The sequence below is a fragment of the Carcharodon carcharias genome, chromosome 14 (assembly GCF_017639515.1).
Source record: "Carcharodon carcharias isolate sCarCar2 chromosome 14, sCarCar2.pri, whole genome shotgun sequence".
NCBI classification, from domain to species: Eukaryota; Metazoa; Chordata; class Chondrichthyes; order Lamniformes; family Lamnidae; genus Carcharodon; species Carcharodon carcharias.
In genome coordinates this window covers 933,788-957,452 of record NC_054480.1, presented here as the reverse complement: position 1 = coordinate 957,452, position 23,665 = coordinate 933,788, and the positions used below count along the sequence as shown (strand labels likewise).

Below are 23,665 nucleotides of genomic sequence, written 5' to 3'. Positions count from 1 at the left end.
CGGGGAGTGTGTCAGTATTTACAGGGGGTCCCCGGGGAGTGTGCAAGTATTAACGGGGGTCTCCGGGGAGTGTGTCAGTATTTACAGGGAGTTCCCGGGGAGTGTGTCAGTATTTACAGGGGGTCTCTGGGGAGTGTGTCAGTATTTACAGAGGTTCTCCGGGGAGTGTGTCAGTATTTACAGGGGGTCTACCGGGAGTGTGTCAGTATTTACAAGGGGTCTCCGGGGAGTGCGTCAGTATTTACAGGGGGTCTCCGGGGTGTGTGTCAGTATTTACAGGGGGTCTCCTGGGAGTGTGTCGGTATTTACAGGGGTCTCCGGGGAGTGTGTCAGTATTTACAGGGGGTCTCCAGGGAGTGTGTCAGTATTTACAGAGGGTCCCCAAGGTGTGTGACAGTATTTACAGAGGGTCCCCGGGGTGTGTGTCAGTATTTACAGGGAGTTCCCAGGGAGTGTGTCAGTATTTACAGGGGGTCCCCAGGGAGTGTGTCAGTATTTACAGGGGGCTCCCCGGGGAGTGTGTCAGTATTTACAGGGGGGGGATCCCCGGGGAGTGCGTCAGTATTTACAGGGTGTCCCAGGGGAGTGTATCAGTATTTACAGGGGGTCCCCGGGGAGTGTGTCAGTATTTTCAGAGTCACCGGGGAGTGTATCAGTATTTACAGGTTCACCGGAGAGTGTGTCAGTATTTACAGGGGGGGAATCCCCGGGGTGTGTGTCAGTATTTACAGGGTGTCCCAGGGGAGTGTATCAGTATTTACAGGGGGTCCCCGGGGAGTGTGTCAGTATTTACAGGGGGTCCCCGGGGAGTGTGTCAGTATTTTCAGAGTCACCGGGGAGTGTATCAGTATTTACAGGTTCACCGGAGAGTGTGTCAGTATTTACAGGGGGTCCCCGGGGAGTGTGTCAGTATTTACAGGGGGTCCCCGGGGAGTGTGTCAGTATTTACAGGGGGTCCCCGGGGAGTGTGTCAGTATTTACAGGGGTTCCCCGGGGAGTGTGTCAGTATTTACAGGGTCACCGGTGAGTGTGTCAGTATTTACAGGGTGTCCCCGGGGAGTGTGTCAGTATTTACAGGGTCACCGGTGAGTGTGTCAGTATTTACAGGGTCACCGGTGAGTGTGTCAGTATTTACAGGGAGTCCCCGGGGAGTGTGTCAGTATTTACAGGGGGTCCCTAGGTAGTGTGTCTGTACTTACAGGGGGTTCCCGGTGAGTGTGTCTGTATTAACAGGGGGTCTCCGGGGAGTGTGTCAGTATTTACAGGTAATTCCCGGGGAGTGTGTCAGTATTTACAGGGGGTCTCCGGGGAGTGTGTCAGTATTGACAGAGGGTCTCCGGGGTGTGTGTCAGTATTTACAGGGGGTCTCCGGGGAGTGTGTCCGTATTTACAGGGGGTCTCCGGGGAGTGCGTCAGTATTTACAGTGGGTCTCCGGGGAGTGTGTCAGTATTTATAGGGGGTCTCCGCGGAGTGTGTCAGTATTTACAGGGAGTTCCCTGGGAGTGTGTCAGTATTTACAGGGGGTCCCCGGGCAGTGTGTCAGAATTTACAGGGTCACCGGGGAGTGTGTCAGTATTTACAGGGGGTCCCTGGGGAGTGTGTCAGTATTTACAGGGTGTCCGCGGTGTGTGTGTCAGTATTTACAGGGGGGGTCCCCATGGCGTGTGTCAGTAATTACAGGGGGGTCCCCGGGGAGTGTGTCAGTATTTACAGGGGGTCCCAGGGGAGTGTATCAGTATTTACAGGTGGTCCCCGGGGAGTGTGTCAGTATTTTCAGAGTCACCAGGGAGTGTGTCAGTATTTACAGGGTCACCGGGGCGTGCATCAGTATTTACAGGGTCACCGGGGAGTGTATCAGTATTTACAGGGTCACCGGGGCGTGTGTCAGTATTTACAGGGGGTCCCAGGGAGTGTATCAGTATTTACAGGGTCACCGGGGAGTGTGTCAGTATTTACAGGGGGTCCCTGTGGAGTGTGTCAGTATTTACAGGGTGTCCCGGGGAATGTGTCAATATTTACAGGGTCCCCGGGGAGTGTTTCAGTATTTACAGCGTCACCGGGGAGTGTGTCAATATTTACAGGGCGTCCCCGGGGAGTGTCTCAGTATTTACAGGGGGTCCCTGGGGAGTGTGTCAGTATTTACAGGGGGTCCCCGGGGAGTGTGTCAGTATTTTCAGAGTCACCGGGGAGTGTGTCAGTATTTACAGGGGGTCCCAGGGAGTGTATCAGTATTTACAGGGTCACCGGGGAGTGTGTCAGTATTTACAGGGGGTCCCAGGGAGTGTATCAGTATTTACAGGGTCACCGGGGAGTGTGTCAGTATTTACAGGGGGTCCCAGGGAGTGTATCAGTATTTACAGGGTCACCGGGGAGTGTGGCAGTATTTACAGGGTCACCGGGGAGTGTGTCAATATTTACAGGGTCACCGGGGAGTGTGTCAATATTTATAGGGTCCCCGGGGAGTGTGTCAGTATTTACAGTGGGTCCCCGGGGATTGTGTCAGTATTTACAGGGAGTTCCTGGGAGTGTGTCAGTATTTACAGGGGGTCCCCCGGGAGTGTGTCAGTATTTACAGGTGGTCTCCAGGGAGTGTGTCAGTATTTACAGGGGGTCCCTGGGGAGTGTGTCAGTATTTACAGGGGGGTCCCCAGGGAGTGTGTCAGTATTTACAGGGTCACCGGGGAGTGTGTCAGTATTTACAGGTGGTCTCCGGGGAGTGTGTCAGTATTTACAGGGTCACCGGGGAGTGTGTCAGTATTTACAGGTGGTCTCCAGGGAGTGTGTCAGTATTTACAAGGGGTCCCTGGGGAGTGTGTCAGTATTTACAGGGGGTCCCTGGGGAGTGTGTCAGTATTTACAGGGTCACCGGGGAGTGTGTCAGTATTTACAGGGTCACCGGGGAGTGTGTCAGTATTTACTGGGTCACCGGGGAGTGTGTCAGTATTTACAGTGGGGTCCCCGGGTAGTGTGTCAGTATTTACAGGGGGTCCCCGGGGAGTGTCTCAGTATTTACAGGGGGTCCCTGGGGAGTGTGTCAGTATTTACAGGGGGTCCCCGGGGAGTGTGTCAGTATTTTCAGAGTCACCGGGGAGTGTGTCAGTATTTACAGGGGGTCCCAGGGAGTGTAGCAGTATTTACAGGGTCACCGGGGAGTGTGTCAGTATTTACAGGGGGTCCCAGGGAGTGTATCAGTATTTACAGGGTCACCGGGGAGTGTATCAGTATTTACAGGGTCACCGGGGAGTGTATCAGTATTTACAGGGTCCCCGGAGACTGGGTCAGTATTTACAGGGCGTCCCCGGGGAGTGTCTCAGTATTTACAGGGGGTCCCTGGGGAGTGTGTCAGTATTTACAGGGGGTCCCCGGGGAGTGTGTCAGTATTTACAGGGTCACCGGGGAGTGTGGCAGTATTTACAGGGTCACCGGGGAGTGTGTCAATATTTACAGGGTCACCGGGGAGTGTGTCAATATTTATAGGGTCCCCGGGGAGTGTGTCAGTATTTACAGGGTCCCCGGAGACTGGGTCAGTATTTATAGGGGGTCTCCGGGGAGTGTGTCAGTATTTACAGGGTCCTCGGAGACTGGGTCAGTATTTACAGGGGGTCTCCGGGGAGTGTGTCAGTATTTACAGGAGGTCTCCGCGGAGTGTGTCAATATTTACAGGGGGTCCCTGGGGACTGTGTCAGTATTTACAGGGGGGTCCCCGGGGAGAGTGTCAGTATGTACAGGGGGTCTCCGGGGAGTGTTTCAGTATTTACAGGGTCACCGGGGGTGTGTCAGTATTTACAGGGGGTCTCCGGGGAGTGTGTCAGTATTTACAGGGGGTCCCCGGGGAGTGTGTCAGTATTTACAGGGGGGTCCCCGGGTAGTGTGTCAGTATTTACAGGGGGTCCCCGGGGAGTGTGTCAGTATTTACAGGGGGTCCCTGGGGAGTGTGTCAGTATTTACAGGGGGTCCCCGGGGAGTGTGTCAGTATTTTCAGAGTCACCGGGGAGTGTGTCAGTATTTACAGGGGGTCCCAGGGAGTGTATCAGTATTTACAGGGTCACCGGGGAGTGTGTCAGTATTTACAGGGGTCCCAGGGAGTGTATCAGTATTTACAGGGGGTCTCCGGGGAGTGTGTCAGTATTTACAGGGGGTCTCCGGGGAGTGTGTCAGTATTTACAGGGAGAGACCCCGGGGAGTGTGTCAGTATTTACAGGGAGAGACCCCGTGGCGTGTGTCAGTATTAACAGGGAGAGACCCCGGGGAGTGTGTCAGTATTAACAAGGGGTCCCTAGGGAGTGTGTCAGTATTTACAGGGAGAGACCCCGGGGAGTGTGTCCGTATTTACAGGGGGTCCCCGGGGAGTGTGTCAGTATTGACAGGGGTTCCATAGGAGTGTGTCAGTATTTACAGGGGGTCCACAGGAGTGTGTCAGTATTTACAGGGGGTCCACAGGAGTGTGTCAGTATTTACAGGGGGTCCACAGGAGTGTGTCAGTATTTACAGGGGGTCCATAGGAGTGTGTCAGTATTTACAGGGGGTCCATAGGAGTGTGTCAGTATTTACAGGGGGGCCCCGGGTAGTGTGTCAGTATTTACAGGGGGTCTCCGGGGAGTGTGTCAGTATTTACAGGGTCACCGGGGAGTGTGTCAGTATTTACAGGGTCACCAGGGAGTGTGTCTGTATTTACAGGGGGTCCCAGGGGAGTGTATCAGTATTTACAGGGGGTCCCTGTGGAGTGTGTCAGTATTTACAGGGTCACCGGGGAGTGTGTCAGTATTTACAGTGGGTCCCCGGGGTGTGTGTCAGTATTTACAGGGGGTCCCCGGGGAGTGTGTCAGTATTTACAGGGTCACCGGGGAGTGTGTCAGTATTTACAGGTGGTCTCCGGGGAGTGTGTCAGTATTTACAGGGTCACCGGGGAGTGTGTCAGTATTTACAGGGAGGTCCCCGGGTAGTGTGTCAGTATTTACAGGGGGTCCCTGGGGAGTGTGTCAGTATTTACAGGGGGTCCCCGGGGAGTGTGTCAGTATTTACAGGGGGTCCCTGGGGAGTGTGTCTGTATTTACAGGGGGTCCCTGGGGAGTGTGTCAGTATTTACAGGGGGTCCCCGGGGAGTTTGTCAGTATTTACAGGGGGTCTCCGGGGAGTGTGTCACTATTTACAGGGTCACCGGGGAGTGTGTCAGTATTTACAGGGGGTCCCTGGGGAGTGTGTCAGTATTTACAGGGGGTCCGCTGGGTGTGTGTCAGTATTTACAGGGGGGTCCCCGAGGAGTGTGTCAGTATTTACAGGGAGAGACCCCGGCGAGTGTGTCAGTATTTACAGGGGGTCCCTGGGGAGTGTGTCAGTATTTACTGGGAGAGACCCCGGGGCGTGTGTCAGTATTTACAGGGAGAGACCCCGGGGAGTGTGTCAGTATTTACAGGGGGTCCCCGGGGAGTCTGTCAGTATTTACAGGGGGTCCCCGGGGAGTGTGTCAATATTTACAGGGAGACACCCCGGGGAGTGTGTCAGTATTTACAGGGAGAGACCCCGGGGAGTGTGTCAGTATTTACAGGGAGAGACCCCGTGGCGTGTGTCAGTATTAACAGGGAGTTACCCCGGGGAGTGTGTCAGTATTAACAATGGGTCCCTAGGCAGTGTGTCAGTATTTACAGGGAGAGACCCCGGGGAGTGTGTCAGTATTTACAGGGGGTCCCCGGGGAGTGTGTCAGTATTGACAGGGGTTCCATAGGAGTGTGTCAGTATTTACAGGGGGTCCACAGGAGTGTGTCAGTATTTACAGGGGGTCCACAGGAGTGTGTCAGTATTTACAGGGGGTCCACAGGAGTGTGTCAGTATTTACAGGGGGTCCATCGGAGTGTGTCAGTATTTACAGGGGGTCCCCAGGGAGTGTGTCAGTATTGACAGGGGGTGCATAGGAGTGTGTCAGTATTTACAGGGGGTCCACAGGAGTGTGTCAGTATTTACAGGGGGTCCACAGGAGTGTGTCAGTATTTACAGGGGGTCCACAGGAGTCTGTCAGTACTTGCAGGGGTCCACAGGAGTGTGTCAGTATTTACAGGTCGTCCACAGGAGTGTGTCAGTATTTACAGGGGGTCCACAGGAGTGTGTCAGTATTTACAGGGGGTCCACAGGAGTGTGTCAGTACTTACAGGGGGTCCACAGGAGTGTGTCAGTATTTACAGGGGGTCCACAGGAGTGTGTCAGTATTTACAGGTCGTCCACAGGAGTGTGTCAGTATTTACAGGGGGTCCACAGGAGTGTGTCAGTATTTACAGGGGGTCCACAGGAGTGTGTCAGTACTTACAGGGGGTCCACAGGAGTGTGTCAGTATTTACAGGGGGTCCACAGGAGTGTGTCAGTATTTACAGGGGGTCCACAGGAGTGTGTCAGTATTTACAGGGAGAGACCCCCGGGATGTGTCAGTATTTACAGGGGGTCCCCGGGGAGTGTGTCAATATTTACAGGGAGACACCCCGGGGAGTGTGTCAGTATTTACAGGGAGCGACCCCGGGGAGTGTGTCAGTATTTACAGGGAGAGACCCCGTGGCGTGTGTCAGTATTAATAGGGAGTGACCCCGGGGAGTGTGTCAATATTAACAATGGGTCCCTAGGGAGTGTGTCAGTATTTACAGGGAGAGACCCCGGGGAGTGTGTCAGTATTTACAGGGGGTCCCCGGGGAGTGTGTCAGTATTGACAGGGGTTCCATAGGAGTGTGTCAGTATTTACAGGGGGTCCACAGGAGTGTCTCAGTATTTACAGGGGGTCCACAGGAGTGTGTCAGTACTTACAGGGGGTCCACAGGAGTGTGTCAGTATTTACAGGGGGTCCACAGGAGTGTGTCAGTATTTACAGGGGGTCCACAGGTGTGTGTCAGTATTTACAGGGGGTCCACAGGAGTGTGTCAGTATTTACAGGGGGTCCACAGGAGTGTGTCAGTACTTACAGGGGGTCCACAGGAGTGTGTCAGTATTTACAGGGGGTCCACAGGAGTGTGTCAGTATTTACAGGGGGTCCACAGGAGTGTGTCAGTACTTACAGGGGGTCCACAGGAGTGTGTCAGTATTTACAGGGGGTCCACAGGAGTGTGTCAGTATTTACAGGGGGTCCCCGGGTAGTGTGTCAGTATTTACAGGGGGTCTCCGGGGAGTGTGTCAGTATTTACAGGGAGCGACCCCGGGGAGTGTGTCAGTATTTACAGGGAGAGACCCCGTGGCGTGTGTCAGTATTAACAGGGAGTGACCCCGGGGAGTGTGTCAGTATTAACAATGGGTCCCTAGGGAGTGTGTCAGTATTTACAGGGAGAGACCCCGGGGAGTGTGTCCGTATTTACAGGGGGTCCCCGGGGAGTGTGTCAGTATTGACAGGGGGTCCACAGGAGTGTGTCAGTATTTACAGGGGGTCCACAGGAGTGTCTCAGTATTTACAGGGGGTCCACAGGAGTGTGTCAGTATTTACAGGGGGTCCATCGGAGTGTGTCCGTATTTACAGGGGGTCCCCGGGGAGTGTGTCAGTATTGACAGGGGGTCCACAGGAGTGTGTCAGTATTTACAGGGGGTCCACAGGAGTGTCTCAGTATTTACAGGGGGTCCACAGGAGTGTGTCAGTATTTACAGGGGGTCCACAGGAGTGTGTCAGTACTTACAGGGGGTCCACAGGAGTGTGTCAGTATTTACAGGGGGTCCACAGGTGTGTGTCAGTATTTACAAGGTGTTTTGTAAACAGAAATTGTGACAATCAGTAAACTGGGAGATCAGTTGTGCAGGGCCTTTACTGACATTTTGACAAACTGTAGACAATCATTAACTTGGTGCATCTCTAATAACTTTCTCATGCCCCTTCCCCTTTCCAAGTTTTCTTCTGCCATAGTTTCATTGGAAGGAACTTGCTCCAAACTCGACCTCTGATCTGTTGCTATTCGCTTTCTTTCTTCAATGTAAACGTTTAAACAAATTATTTTAATCCCTCTCTGTGCATGCAAACCCATTTTACTGCATGGATCTAGTCAGTGTTTTGACAGAAAAATCTTTTGTCCTCTGGCTGCCATGTATGTAATTATATTAATTATGAATTACCTCTCGCTGCGCAATAAAATGGCAAATAGTCAACAAAACATTATTGGGGATTTTTTTTCTAAATGCCACTTTCGGGACCTGTGCTGTTGCTATTAGTGAAAACAGATAGCACACTTTTAGTGAAATGTCACTTTGCAAGAGGAAAGTGGAAAATGAAATTAGTGCTTCATTTATTGGCTGCTGAGAGATTGTTTGTCTGAATCTGCCTCTGAATTGGCAGGAGCTAATCTTACTGATGGCTGCTGCTGTTCTGTGTGGGTTAATGATACATCATCTTCTAGATATTTATGTACTGCAAAGGTCATTGTTTGGGTCATTTTACAAACAATAAGCAGAATAATTTGCGTTCACATCAGTCCCAGAGTATGATCGGACAATCTGCCATAAAGCTATCTCTTGCTTTTCTATTTTCTTTCCTTTCCTCTCTTCCTGAAGGCGCTGACCTTTGACAAGCTGTTCCAAAGTGTTATGATCACAGCTGATGTTATTACTGGACAAGTCAGACCCCAGAATGGAGCCTGGCTTGACAGTCCATAATTTTGTTTTTAAAACTGTGGAGAGTACTTACTGAACAGATTCACAGGAGTCTGCTGTTGATTTTCTGAACAAAAAAGATTAAACATCGGAGATGGTTTACTAGATTGATGCCTGGAATGAGTGGGCTGTCTTATAAGGAAAGGTTGGACAGACTGGGCTTGTTTCCACTGGAGTTTAGAAGAGTGAGGGGTAATTTGCTTGAAGTTTACAAGATCCTGAATGGCCTTGACAAGGTGGACGTGGAAAGGATGTTTCCTCTTGTGGGTGAGTCCAGAACTAGGGGGCACTGTTTTAAAATTAGGGGTCACCCTTTTAGGACAGAGATAAGGAGAATTTCTCTCAGAGGGTTGTGTGAACTCTCTGCCTCAGAGGCGGGGTCATCACTGAATATCTTTAAGGCAGAGGTAGATAGATTCTTGTTGGGCAAGGGAATCAAAGGTTATCGGGATTAGATGGGAATGTGGAATTCAAAACACAAACAGATCAGCCATGATCTTATTGAATATAGAGCAGGCTCGAGGGGCTGAATGGCCTACTTCTGCTGCTATTTCATATGTTTGTATTGACTATATTACAATGGGCAACAAAAAGGTTAGAAAGATTTCAACATAGATGCCAAAAAAATGAATTAAACTCACACTCTCCCTTTTATCCCAGCAATATCCTCACAGACCCAGCACTCCGGTGAAGAGATACCACTATTTCCACACCAAGGCTAGAGCCGGTTCAGTCACAAAGAGGTTTCTTTTCCAGCAGACTTCTGAGCATTCACTAGAAGTCCTTCCACAACTGGTATCTCCCTTGACATATCCAAAAAGGGCTCACTCTAAACTCACTATTACTTTAACTTTACAGATGAGTTCCTTAAACTCACTCCTCAGCATTCTGGCATCAGTCCAGCTGAAGAGAGCCTTAGACCTTTTCTGTCTGCACTCAGTGGTACACACATACCAACTGAACTAAAATCTGCCTTTCAGTCTCTTCCTGTGCCTCTGTGGTTCTCTCCCTGATCCCCTGTTGCGAGGCAACCGCACAGGTTTTTTTCTACATTTTGTGTTTGTTTTAACTTTCTTAAACTTCTAGCCCCTTGCTAACCCATCTCTTCACTCTGAGAGTCATAAAACCTCATTAAAAATGCATGCATACAAATAGGACCCGGAGACTTCCTAGCTCCATCTCAAAAAAAAAACCTCTACAAGGAAACCAAGTCCAGGTTTCACCTTTCTGAGCGCACAAATAAAAAAAAAAAGTACAAATTAAACTTAAAGAGACATCTTGTTCTGAACACTCACAAATACAAACATAACTTACTTAAAACTATATCCAGTTCCTAACAAAAGTATTGACAGCACCGAAATGGCCATTTGGCCCATCTATGCTGCTGTGATGCTCCACCCAAGCCTCCTCCCACACTGCCACATCTCAACCCATCAACATACCCTATTCCTTTATCTCCTATTATACCTGGTTTCCCCTCCATAAGTTCTGATGTTGAGCACCTGCTGCATTTCCTATTTGGTCAGGAGAACAATCCCAGCTTCTCCAGTCTCCCTGTGTAACTGAAGCCTCTCATCTCTGATAACATTTGAGTAAAATCTCCTTTGTGGCCTCTCCCAGGCCTTGAATATGTGGTGCCCAGGGCTTGACACAATACTCTGCAGCAGGGGCCAAACCCGTGTTTCGGAAAACTTTAGCCCTAATTCCACGTTCTCCATTTGCCTGTTCACCTTACCCGTGCTGTGTTCCCTGAGAAAGGGCTAGACGCTGAGTGGCTGTGGTCTTAATGGCAGGCGGAACCCCTGCAGTGGGTGCAGCGAGAAGCCTGGAACAAGAGCATGGCCCCCTGTCAATTTTAACCTCCGATCCCCTGTAACCTCCCATCCGATAATTGGCACCGTGTCTAAAAACTTACATTTGACATTCAGTATCCGAGCCATGAAATCATGGGGCACTGAAGACATTCGATTACCAGATATGTTAACGCATGTTTCACACATGTTATTCTCATATACTGGGTAATGCTCTGAAAACATCAGCGCTGGGATATATGTGTAAATAACTTAATATGATCGTTTGAAACTTCTTTCTTGACTATTAAAACAAATAGGAACATGGGAACAGGTGAAGGTCATTCAGCCCTCAAACCTGTTCCTCCATGCAGTTAGATTACGGATGATCTACATCTTAGCTCCATTTATCTGACTTGGCTCCATAACCTTTAACATCCTTACCCAACAAAAATCTATCAGTTTCAGTTTTGAATTTTTCAATGCCGTAAACTCCCCACTGCCCAGTTTTTTGAAGGAGACAGTTCCAGATTACCAGTAGCCTTGGTGTGAACAGATGCTTCCCAATCTCTAAGTGATCCTGACATAAGTCAACAACTCCACTAATATAACAGAGGAGTTTGAGACAAGCACAGGCAAGGTAGGCACTTGTTGCCTTTGAGAAGGTGGTGGTGAGCTGCCTTCTTGAACCGCTGCAGTCCATGTGGTGTAGGTACACCCATAGTGCTGTTAGGGAGGGAGTTCCAGGATTTTGACTCAGTGACGTAGTTCCAAGTGAGTAGTTTGGTGGGGAAACTTGCAGGTGGGTGGTCCCATGCATCTGCTGCCCTTGTCCTTCTAGATGGTAGTGGTCGTGGGTTTGGAAGGCACTGTCTAAGGAGCCTTGGTGAGTTTCTGCAGTGCATCTTGTAGACGGTACACACACTGCTGCTACAGTGTGGCGGTGGTGGAGGGAGTGAATGTTTAAGGTGGTAGAAGGGGTGCCAATCAAGAGGACCTCGTTTTACCGGAAGGTGTTGAGCTTCTTGAGTATTGTTTGAGCTGCACTCACCCAGGCAAGTGAGCATTCCATCACACATGTGGCAGTGGAAGTGGTTATCTTATAAGGATAGATTAGACAGGTTGGGCCTGTATCCATTGGAGTTTAGAAAAACGAGGGATGATCATATTGAAACATCAAATCCCGAGGAGATTTGACAGGGTGGATGCTAAAAGGATTTTTCCCCTTGTGGGACACAGTTTAAAAATAAGGAGTTTCCCATTTAAGATGGAGATGAGAAGAATTTATTTTCTGTCAGAGGGTCGTGCATCTTTAGAACTCTCTTCCCCAGAGAGCGGTGGAAATAGGATCATTGAATGTTTTTAAGGCAGAGGTAGATAGATACCTGACTAACAAGGGAGTCAAAGGTTTTTGGGGTTAGGCAGAATGTGGAGTTGAGGCCACAATCAGATCAGCCATGATCTAATTGAATGACGGAACAGGCTCGAGGGGCAGAATGGCCTACTCCTGCTCCTAATTCATTTATTCATATGTTCATACTCCTGACTGGTGGCTTGCAAATGCTGTGGAGTCAGGAGGTGAGTTACTCGCCACAGGATTCCCAGCCTCTGACCTGCTCTTGTAGCCACAGTATTTATATGACTGGTCCCAGTTCAGTTTCTGGTCAATGATAACCCCCAGGATGTTGATAGTGGGGGGATTCAGTCATGGTAATGCCATTGAACATCAAGGGGCGATGGTTGGATTCTCTCTTGTTGGAGATGGTCATTGCCTGACACTTGTGTGGTGTGAATGTTACTGGCCACTTGTCAGCCCCGAGCCTGGATTTAGACCTCCCTGGCCTTGCTATTTTCCTTTCTGCAGACAGGTGATTTCCACATTGCTGGTGTCCACTACCCTTCCCCACACAGCAAAGCGGATCTCATGGCTAGAAAATATTATTGGGAACTGTGTCCTGTTGACAGCTCAGTAAGCGATTGAAGTGAATTCTGAGCTGTAACCACCGGGGAGGCTGTAGGTTTGGGTCATGGCCCTGTGGAGTTAGCTGGCCTTAGCTGAGATGGTGGGCTGTGTGCTACACTTTACCTCAGAGTCACTGGCCAGGGGAATGGAGAAATCAGCCATTATTTCCCCTCCTTGTAACTGTCCATCGACTCCTGTCAGAACGCTGAGTCCTGAAGATATCAGCCCGAGGTGGGATTAAACTCAGCGGTGACTCTGAGGGGCCCCTGATGCTCACCTGAACAGTGGTTGGAAGGGCAAGATACTAAAGGGCAGTTGGTGCACATTTGACTGTGGCCCATCATTAGCTTCAGGACTGGAGGGAATAACAAATAAAAATAAGAAAAAAACGGTGAGTCGTGCCTTTTTCTGGTCTTCATTGCCTTCTCCGTTGGTGTTTGCGTGTGAATGCCTAAATTTATACTGTTCTCGGTGGTGTGAAAGCTGCCATGCGGTGTAAATAAGTGGAGAGCAAACAAGGAGCTGAGGGCATCCTGGACTCATGTACTCGAGATGGCTCTGTTATATGAAGAGATTTATAGGCAAGGTGTACAAACTGGACAACACAGCGCATTCCAACAAGCTTAAAGACTGGGTGCAACTGGATATTATTAGACTCAATACTTTAGGATATTGGTTACATTGGGGCATTGGTAACCCAGAGAACATGAGTTCAAATCCCACCACTGACATTTGAGAATTTGAATCCAGTTTTTAAAGAACTGAGAAATTTCAAGCTGATCTCTCAGGCACTGACCATCAAAGCTGTGGAATTGCCGTAAAAAAACCCAACTGATGTATGAATGTCCTTTAGGGAAGGAAATCTTACCCAACCTGGGCCTGTGTGACTCCAGTCCCACACCCAGGAAAGGGCAATAAACATCAGCCTTGACAGTGAGGCAAACCTCTGAGAAATGAATAAAAAAAAACATTGATGCAGTTAACAGGAAAGGACTTGCACAATTAAACCCCATGGAAAGGGATTTAGTTTATCAAGGGTTAATGTGAGCGTTGTAGGGCTAACACAGATTATTGAAAGTGACTGTCATTATATCTCTGTCAGCAGCTGTTTTTGAGGTACTGTGTGGAACTGCGGTCATTATTTTGCAAGCAGTTACACATTTTTCATTCGCTCATCCTGTCCCTGAAGCACCTGGAGACCCTCCCTGGTGCTTTTGGTTTTGAGGCTAACCCTGACTAGGCCCTGTGCCCTAGTAAAGTGCCAGGCCAGGCTGAACAAGCAACAGCATCAGTATCAGTGCCGACTGCCTGATCCAACAGATTTCAAAACAGCCCAAAATATACAGAATATCTATGACCTGCTATAAGAGGCTGACATGGGTGACACACGGTTTGATATCACCCTACCCTGGAAACGCTGGCTCTGATCAGCTTCATGAGACACCTTCTCCATTGGAGATCAGACTATATTTTCTGTGAATATCAAGGCGAGGCCTGTTACTGTTGGAGAGTTGAATCGTTTTCCTTATGGCCGCCCAGTGTTGACATCGATTGCTCCCAGTGTCGAAATCAGTTACTTCCAGTGTATCAGCATTTAATCAGGCACAATGAAGTTCTCTCTACTGCGCCCCAACAATATACTGCAGTTGCAACAGTAGCGTGAAGTAGTGGAAGGATTTAGGTGTTGATAAACAACCTGACAGGCCACAAACAGAAGCAAATGGTAGGAAATTTCTACCATAAAACACGATGTTGTGATATCAGACGAGATGGATCGCACTTGCGATGGTTCTAAAGGAAAACTTGTAGGAAACAAATAAACGTGTGTTATATTTATTACTGTGCCAGTTAAGTCAGTGTGGCAGAGTGGATTGCCTGGTGTTGTTCCTGTGACAATGCACTGTACATTGGCAGCACATTCTCAAGGACAGAATTGATCAGTTCAAGATTGTAGTATCTCAGTGACATTATTTGTAAGGCAAGTGATTTATTTTCACTCAGAAACCAGCAATTTTATTTCTTCCTGGATAATATTATTCAAATGTGCTGTTCAAATTAGGCAGAAAATTGTCCAACCTGTTGTAGATATAGCACTCCACAGGATGTTGGCTCATCCAAGCCACCTTCTAAGTATTGGAAAATTGCCAGTCAATTGAGACATGTTAGTTAGAATCAGAGTGGTTACGGTACAAAAGGAGACCATTTGGCCCATCAGCTTCGTGCCAGCTCACCTTGTCTCACTCCCCCAGCCTTTCACCCTTGTCCTAGCAATTTCTTCTTTCCTTTCGGATAATTATTCAATTCCCTTGTGAAAGTCACGTTTGAATCTGTCTCCACCACACTCTCCGACAGTGCATTCCAGATCCTAACCACTCGCTGCGTGAAAAAAAAGTTTTCTCTGTGTCGCCTCCGATTCTTTTGTCAGTCATCTTAAGTCTCTGCCCTCTGGTTCTCAATCCTTCCATGAATGGGGGCAGCTTCTCTCAGTTTACTCTATCCTGACCCCTTATAATTTTAAACATTGGTTTTGCCAATCTGTCCGCAGAACTGATGTCCATTATCCCTGGAATCATTCTTGTAAATCCTTTCTGCACCCTCTCTAAAACCTTCACATCTTTCCTAAAATGTGGTGCCCAGAATTGGACACAATACTCCAGCTGAGGCTGAACCCGTGTTTGACAGAGATTCACCAGAATTTCCTTGCTTTTGTGCTGTCTCTGTTTATAAAGCTCATTGTACTATAAGCCTTATTAATTGCTTTCTCAGCCTGCCTGCCCTACTACCTTCAGTAATTTGTGCACATAGACGCCCAGGCCTCTTGGTTATCACAACCCCTTTACAATGGTACCCTCTATCTTAGTTTGCCTTTCTGTGTTCTTCATCCCAAAAAGAATCACTTCGCACTTCTCCGCATTAAATTTAACCTGCTGTGTGTCTGCCCATTCCACCAACCTGTCTATGTCCTCTTGAAGACTATCACCATCCCCACGGTTCAAAATACTTTCAAGTTCTGTGTCATGCGCAAATCTTGAACTTGTGTCCTGTCCATTGCTTCGGCTTTTAAGCTGTTTGACACCTTCTCAAATTAGCACATCTCATCAACATGTACAGCAATCATTTCTGTTATTTGATTTCCATCTCGTGGAAACAGAAAGAAACAAGAGCTGCTCTGTCAATCACTGAGCCCAAGAGCCAGCGACTGAAAGCAGGAGGAAGCTGGGGAACAGGAGCACATTCAACTCACCCTTGCTGTCCCCTTCTACACTGAAGACCTTGGCCTCAAAATTCCAGCAGAAAACTAACCAGAACTTCCACTTATAAACTTGCATTAACAATGAGGAGAATCCCGATGCATCAATAGAATGGGAGCTAGAAAATGGGGAAGGATTAACTTCCTCCACCTCCTGCCCTGTTTCTCCTGCGTGGTCATTTTTGGTTAATAAGGTGGGGGACGTTGTGATGGGGGGGTGGGGTGGGGGGGTGGGGGGGGGGTGTTGTTGGAGGGGGTGGGGTGGCGAGTGGGGGGATGCGGTTGGTCCAACCGATCAGTCAGCTCCACTGCCATGCCGACTCAAGGGAGGTCCTACATTATATTGGATACGCCTGGTTCCCCTTATGGCTCCTGTTGGAGCATGAACAACACAATAACGGTGGCATTCTCGCCAAAGCAAAGCACATGAAATTGTGATTGAAAATCACAGGTGTACATTTTGGTAAGATAGAATAGAGGATTAGAATAATAGGCATAAGGGTTGCAGGCTCTCCTTGGGCTCTTGCCAATAATTTTATACCTCAAACATATTTCAGACACCTGATCTTGATGAGAGTCTTTATCTGGAGAAAACTATTTAGAAAGAAGAATAGAAATTGCATTTATAATAGTGCTTTTCATGATCACGGGGTTTCTCAATGCACTTATCACCCAATTAAGTGCATTTTGAGTGTATAGTCACTGTTATGATGTAGGAAACACAAGAGCCAAATTGTGCACAGCAAGATTCCACAAACACCAATGACACAATGATCAGCTACTCTGTAGTTGTAATTAATCATATTTGTTGGGGGATACATATTGGCCAGGACATCAGAGAGAACTGCCCTGCTTTTCTTCCAATAGTGGCTATGGAGTGGAGAGGGCAGTCAGAGCTTTAGTCTAAAATCTCACCTGAAAGGTGAAGTCAGAACCAACAACTCTACACAACCATGAGTTATATTCAGCATCTTGTGAACTGCATAACTGGATCAGTCAGCTCTCAACTTCTTTTAGTTCAACAAGACATGAATGAGTTGTATCACTTTGATGTTGCTCGTGTGAGATAAGTGTGTGAACATATGCTTGTTGCCCTGGGTCTCATCCACATTAAGGGGGAGATCTGAGGGAGGAAAATCGGTTGACGACTATTCTCAAAAGAAAGTCTGAGGCTGACGATGCGGGCAGAATATCAACTGTGCCTCATTCTCAAATTCAATCAAACATTGAAAGTAAATAAAGAAAATTAACCCTGTTTGCCACAGCCAGAAATGTTGACTAAACTTAGTATAGTGACGTTGACAAAATTGATGCTGGAAATGTAGTCACTCTAACAAAAATGGTCAAATGCCTAGTGAAGCAAGTTTAAAAACTTGAGAGTGGGAAGGGAATCCAGGGAGAGCATTGACATCCGAAGAGGAGTAACATGTTGGAAGGACTGGCTGAGGAGAATCATTAATAATAACTGTTTGAAGAGATGCTATACTGACATTGTGCAAGTTGTACTGAACTGACTGAGGAAACTCTAGTGGATTCGTCAGAGCATTGGCGAGAACAACTCATGGCTCAACAGTGCAAATGCAGTGCAACTCGCCACACAGAATTTCAAGCTGAAACTATGTTCCTATTCATATTAAGAAAGCTGGGCTTATAATGCAGAATTGCCACTGAGATTGAAATAAGTAGGCAAGGAGTAGATAGAAATGTAGAATTGGTGGTTAGGGAATGGCAAGCTGATTTAAACAGCATCGAGGAGAAAGAGTGTTATTGAATGGCATTAAAGTTTGGGAAGAATGTGAAAGAAAATATTTTAGAGAATCCAATAAGTATAATATTAAATAAAATGGAGGAAACCAGGAAGGGTTTTAACGGAGAGAGGTTAACTGTTGTAAGTGGAATCTAAGCAGGATGAATCGTTCAACTTTACTTTTCCAAATGATTTCAACCTTTCAATCATAAGTCTCTGAGCAATGTCTCAACCATTATACACTCTCTAAAACCTACCATCTCAAAGAAAACCTCATTCGAAGACATATGCCATCCTTCTTTCAGAAACACATACAAAGGATGACCTTCAGCAGGTACTAATCTTATCGAAAAGATCAATCAAGAGGCTGCAGCATTGAACTGTTTGCTGTATGAGAAAGATCTGATCATCCAGGTGGCTGAGACAGGCATTTCACTGCCCATGTCTCTTACTATCTTCTTGCACATTTTTTAAAACTGGAGTTGCCTATCTCTCCATTCATTGGCTTGGGCAGAAGAGTGGAAGAGTCTGAGCTGCACACATCTCCACAGCCATTGGCAACATCTGATTATAATTCACCGACCAGTCCTGATTCAAGTCCAGTGAGCAACTCTCTTATAAGACAATGAGACCATAAGATGTAGGAGCAGAAGTAGCCATTCAGCTCATCGAGTCTGCTCCACCATTCAATGAGTTTATGGCTGATCTGATAATCCTCAACTCCACTTTCCTGCCTTTTCCCCATAACCCTTGATTTCCTGACTGATTAAAAATCTGTCTATCTCAGCCTTGAATATACTTAATGACCCAGCCTCTACATCCCTCTGCGGTAAAGAATTACACAGATTCACTACCCTCTGAGAAAAGAAATTTCAATAAGGTCGCCTCTCATTCTTCTAAACTCCAATGAGTACAGGCCCAACCTACTCAACCTCTCTTCATAAGAAAATCCCTTCATCCCCGGAATCAACCTAGTGAACCTTCTCTGGACTGCATCCAATGCCAATCCTTCCTTAGATAAGGGGACCAAAACTGTTCACTGTATTCTAGGTGTGGTCTAACTAGTGCCTTGTATAGTTTTAGCAAGACTTCCTTATTTTTATACTCCATTCCCTTTGAAATAAAGGCCAACATTCCATTTGCCTTCCCTATTACCTGTTGAATTTGTATGTTAGCTTTTTGGGATTCATGCACGAGGACCCCCAAATCCCTCTGTGCTGCAGCTTTCTGCAGTCTTTCTCCATTTAAATAATATCCAGCTCCTCTATTCTTCCTGCCAAAGTGCATAGCCTCACATTTTCCCACATCATCTGCCACTTTTTTTCCCACTCACTTAATCTGTCAATATCCCCTCTGTAGACTCCTTGTGTCATCCTCATCACCCACCTTCCCACATATTTTTGTATCTTCCAGCTTCTAACTCTCCAACAGAAAATCTCTTTATTACATCTGGTTGAAGACTAGCAAAGCTCATGTCATATGGACAAACATGTTGGAGAAAAAGGCAACATGTCATCACTTGACCTCCGTGCAGCATTGACCAATATTAAGCGCTTTGGAGTCTAACTCCTGAGTGTCAGAACTCACAAATCAAAGCATGAAATTAATGTTAACAGATTTTACCAAGTTAGAAACCAGACAGAGGGCAAAACAGGACAGGGCAGGTAGGATCAAGGCTCAAGTTATGGCATTTATATTGTTGCTGGTGAAGTTTTACTGGAAATCTTAATCATGATTGACCTTCATAATATTAGACAAAAGTATGGTTGCAAAAGCAGACTTCAAGTCTAAAACTCAGAGTTTTGGTGGTCGATCTTTGACATTGTTTGAACACAGAGTAGAAATTAGAACCTGGTGATGAAGATCATCTACCAGTAGCAGAACATGTCTCGTTGTCCTTCAGCTAAATTTAACAGAAGCACAGCTTGGCTTGTCAGGGCTGGTCCAGTGGTTAAAGCTGACAAATCTAACTCTTGATGTCCAGTCTAGATTTTTTGGCCCCCTCCTATTTCACATCCACATGCTGCCTCATGACCAGCTCCTCCAGAGGCACAATGTTAGTTTCCACGTATTCCCTGGCAACACCCAACTCTACCTCACCGCCACCTCTCTCAAACCCTCCACTGTTGCTAAACTGTCAGACCGCTTATCCGACACCCAGTACTTGATGAGCAGAAATATCCTCTAGTTAAACATTGGAAAGATTAGAGCCATTGTTTATGGCCTCTGCTCCAAACTCCATTCCCTAGCAACTGACTTCGTCCCTCTCCTTAGCAACAGTCTGAGATTAAGTCAATTTGTTGTCAATCTTGGTGTCATATTGGATCCTGAGATGAGCTTCCTGATCTCACATTTGTCCTATCACTAAGTCCACCTCTTTCTGCGTAACATCACCCCACTTCGTCCCTGGCCTGACACAGCGAGGTGGATCTTTTTAAGCAATCCGCTTCAGCACCTGGCAGCTCCCATGGCTGCCTCCAAACTCCTTCCTGGACGGCAGGCCTGACTTTTGTCAGTAACCGCGCCCCGGAACCAAAATCCCGCCCTCGTGGGCAGTTTCTCCCGAACGGGGCGCACCAAGCCAAGGAATTTCCCGACTCCTGCTCCCCTCCTCGAAGGTGAAAGTCCAGGCCCATGTTTCAGTTCGATCAGCTTTTATCAGAACTGGGAAAAGTTAGAAATGTTATCATTTACGCAGGCGAAAGGTGGGATTGTGGGTAAAGAACAAAAGGGAAGGTCTGTGATGAGCCTAGAGGTGGTGCGAATGGCAAAATGACAAACAGCTGCCACCCAGTAGCAAAAATGAGAGAAACAAGCGAGTAAATCCAAAAATAGCAAAGATAAAGAAAACAAAATTAGTCAGACCTTATGGTCTGAAATTGTTGAACTCAATGCTGAAAATATTGATGACAGTGTAAAATTGATTTGTAGGTGCCCTGCAGTATGTGTCCGTGTGATTTATCTTGGAATGACAAGGGAGACGTTTTAAGTGGGGACGGATGGGATAGCATTAGCCAAAAGTCACATTCGGTGGGTGAAGTATATCTTTGGCAATGTTTGTATGCCTCCTGCTGTGAAAGTGGGAGCTCTCGAGAACCCACCACAGACAATGACACTTTTCGAAGTCAGTTCAAAGTCTGCAGAGGAAAATTGATTTTCAGAGGGAAGAGTCATCCACGATTCCACTAGCTCTAAATTTGAAAATAGAAGTGCTCTAAAACTTGAAAACAATGAGTGTATTCACAGTCACTTTACAATAGTGGAACTGGACAACACTGAACTTCAAAAGAAAGCTACCTCTGGCTGGCTGTATGTGGTGTTTATCGCAATTGGATGTTTTTCTACATAAATTGATATTCTTGTAAATATTTCTCTGATTCTTACTGATTTCCACTCACTTTGTTTGACTCACAAAATCTTTAATTGTTATCCTTTTACCTCTCCATCTGCAAATCTATTTCTTACCCTCCTTATTTATTTGGCTCTCACCATCTCTATATGCCTGGCACGATTTATTTCCCTCTCATACATTGCCCCTTCACTGATTTAATCAATCTGAATCTCTGGGTGGGTTTTTAAGACCAGGGCCTGCAGTAAGAGTGTGCACTAGGTCAGACCTAACTCCATAGCCTGTCTTTGGCCAATTAATATCCCTTAATACCTTTGGCTAGCAATCAATCAATCAGTTTTAAAATTAGCAATTGATCTAACATCAGTTGCCGTTTGTGGAAGAGAGCCCCAAACGTCTACTACCCTTTGTGTGTAGAAGTGTTTCCTAATTTTATTCCTGAAAGGTCTGGCTCAAACACTTAGACTATCTCCCCCCCCCCCACCCCCCCCCCACAAACCCCCCCCCACAACACCCCCCCCCCCCCCCCCCCCCCCCACCTGCATACTAGTCTGCCTAACTGTTGTAATATGCCTTAAAGGGATAGCATCATGCCATCACTTTAAGGGAAGTGTGTCATGTGATCCAGCCTCAGTTTCACTTTGACCTGCAGCAGAACACAGACACACAGCTCTGCAGCTCTGGCGTCCTCAAGCTTTCCATCCCTGTATATCTGTTCACAAGCGTCTACAATTAATAAATGAACCCACAACATATTTGCACAACCCTTTATGAGTGATTATTGCCCTTATATCATCATAACACACATGACATCGGCCAGCAGAAATCATTTCTCTCTGTCTATTCTATCAGTTCCCTGAATATCTTGATAACACCTGTGGGTGGAAAGAAATGGAGAGGTTCTAGACTAGGAGGAAACAATTTCTCAAGCCATGGGAGAGGAAATGGGACAGTAGGTCCTGACCTGGGATCAGAGAAAGCTTACATAGTGGGAATGTAGGAATTATTGTTCAATTGTAGTGTGTTTCCCACCTCCTGATTGAATCACAGAAACTATTACGGTGCAGAATGCAGTTATGGCCCATCATGTCTGCACTGGCTCTCTCAATGAGCTTTATGACTTAGTGCCATTCTCCTGCCTTTTCCCCTGGCTTTCTCCCTACGCTTGGGGCTTTCAGAAGTGCACATTCCCTTGCTTGGACCAGTGGAATTGGTTGATTGGCTCCTGGAAACAATGGGAATCCAGTGGAGAAAATCTTTAAGACCTCAGCCATGAAAACTAAAACTATCAAATAGTGAGAGTCCAAAGGAGGTGCATCTTATTGCAGTAAGTTGGTGCTCAGCCAGGCATTTCAATGCACTGAAAACAGACAAATAAATGTTGAACTGGGAATACTCAGCATGCTGCAGCTTTAGCTGAAATCCTGCCCTCATTTCATTATTTTCTCAACTACCATTAGTGTTTGCTTCACCCAGTTGCCAACCTTAACTTCACCCAGTGCCAACCTTAATTTCACCCAGTGCCAACCTTAACTTCACCCAGTGCCAACCTTAACTTCACCCAGTGCCACTCTTAACTTCATCCAGTGCCAACCTTAATTTCACCCAGTGCCAACCTTAACTTCACCCAGTGTCACTCTTAACTTCACCCAGTGCCACTCTTAACTTCACTCAGTGCCAACCTTAACTTCACCCAGTGCCACTCTTAACTTCACCCAGTGCCAACCTTAACTTCACCTAGTGCCACTTTTAACTTCACCCAGTGCCAACCTTAATTTCACCCGGTGCCAACCTTAACTTTACCCAGTGTCACTCTTAACTTCACCCAGTGCCACTCTTAACTTCACCCAGTGCCAATCTTAACATCACCCAGTGCCACTCTTAACTTCACCCAGTGCCAACCTTAACTTCACCTAGTGCCACTTTTAACTTCACCCAGTGCCAACCTTAATTTCACCCGGTGCCAACCTTAACTTCACCCAGTGCCAACCTTAACTTCACCCAGTGCCAACCTTAGCTTCACCCAGTGCCAAACTTAACTTCGCCCAGACTGCATATCACCGAACGTTGATTGGTCTCTTGGCTGCTTTTTTGTTATATGACTGATCTGTTGGACCAATCAGATCACATGGAAAGAAAGACCTGCATTTATATAGTGCCTTTCACAATCACTAAATGCCTCAAAGCGCTTACAGCCAATGAATTCCCCTGAAGTGTAGTCACTGTTGTAATGTATGAAATGCAGCAGCCAATTTGCACACAGCAAGATCCCACAAACAGCAATGTGATAATGACGAGATGATCTGTCGTTTTGTGATGTAGATGAGGAATAAATACTAGCCAGGACATTGGAGATAATGCCCCTCTTGTTCTTCAAAATAGAGCCCTGGATTCTTTCACATCCACCTGACTCTGCAAATGGGGCCTCAGTTAAACATCTTATCTGAATGACAGTACCTTTGACAGTGCAGCACCCCCTTAATACTGCACCGGGTGCACCAGCCTGGATTTTTGTGCTTGTCTCTGGGGTGGCACTTGAACCCAGAGCCTCCTGAGTCAGAGCGGTGAGAGTGAGCCACAACTTTTCCGATGCAGTGGGAATTTCAACCCTTTTAATCAAACACGTAGATATAGATATGCAGAGACAGGTAGAGATAGGGATACAGACAGAGATAATATGTATCATCAGAGGCAGTATCTCTAAGAACGATCACTTGGGTGAGGAAACGGAGCTTTGCCATTACCTGTGGCCAACCCTTCCTGCCGTACAGACCAAAGTTTTCAGTAAAGAAGATGGAGGTGAAGGAGGTGATAGAAGAAAGTGAGATTTATGAGCTCTGTGTCAAATACTGAAATACCTCACCACATATCAGAGCTGCCTGCGTAAACACGCTGACACAGACCAACACCCTGACACAGACAAACAGCCTGACACAGACAAACACCCTGACACAGACAAACAGC

General features: G+C 47.1%; 1 protein-coding gene across 4 annotated transcripts in view; it reads left to right on the top strand.

The window, feature by feature from the left end:
* tox2 (TOX high mobility group box family member 2) overlaps nucleotides 1-23,665 on the top strand; it is a 300,983-nt gene that overhangs the window by 27,043 nt on the left and 250,275 nt on the right. The gene's annotated exons all lie outside the window — the stretch shown is intronic.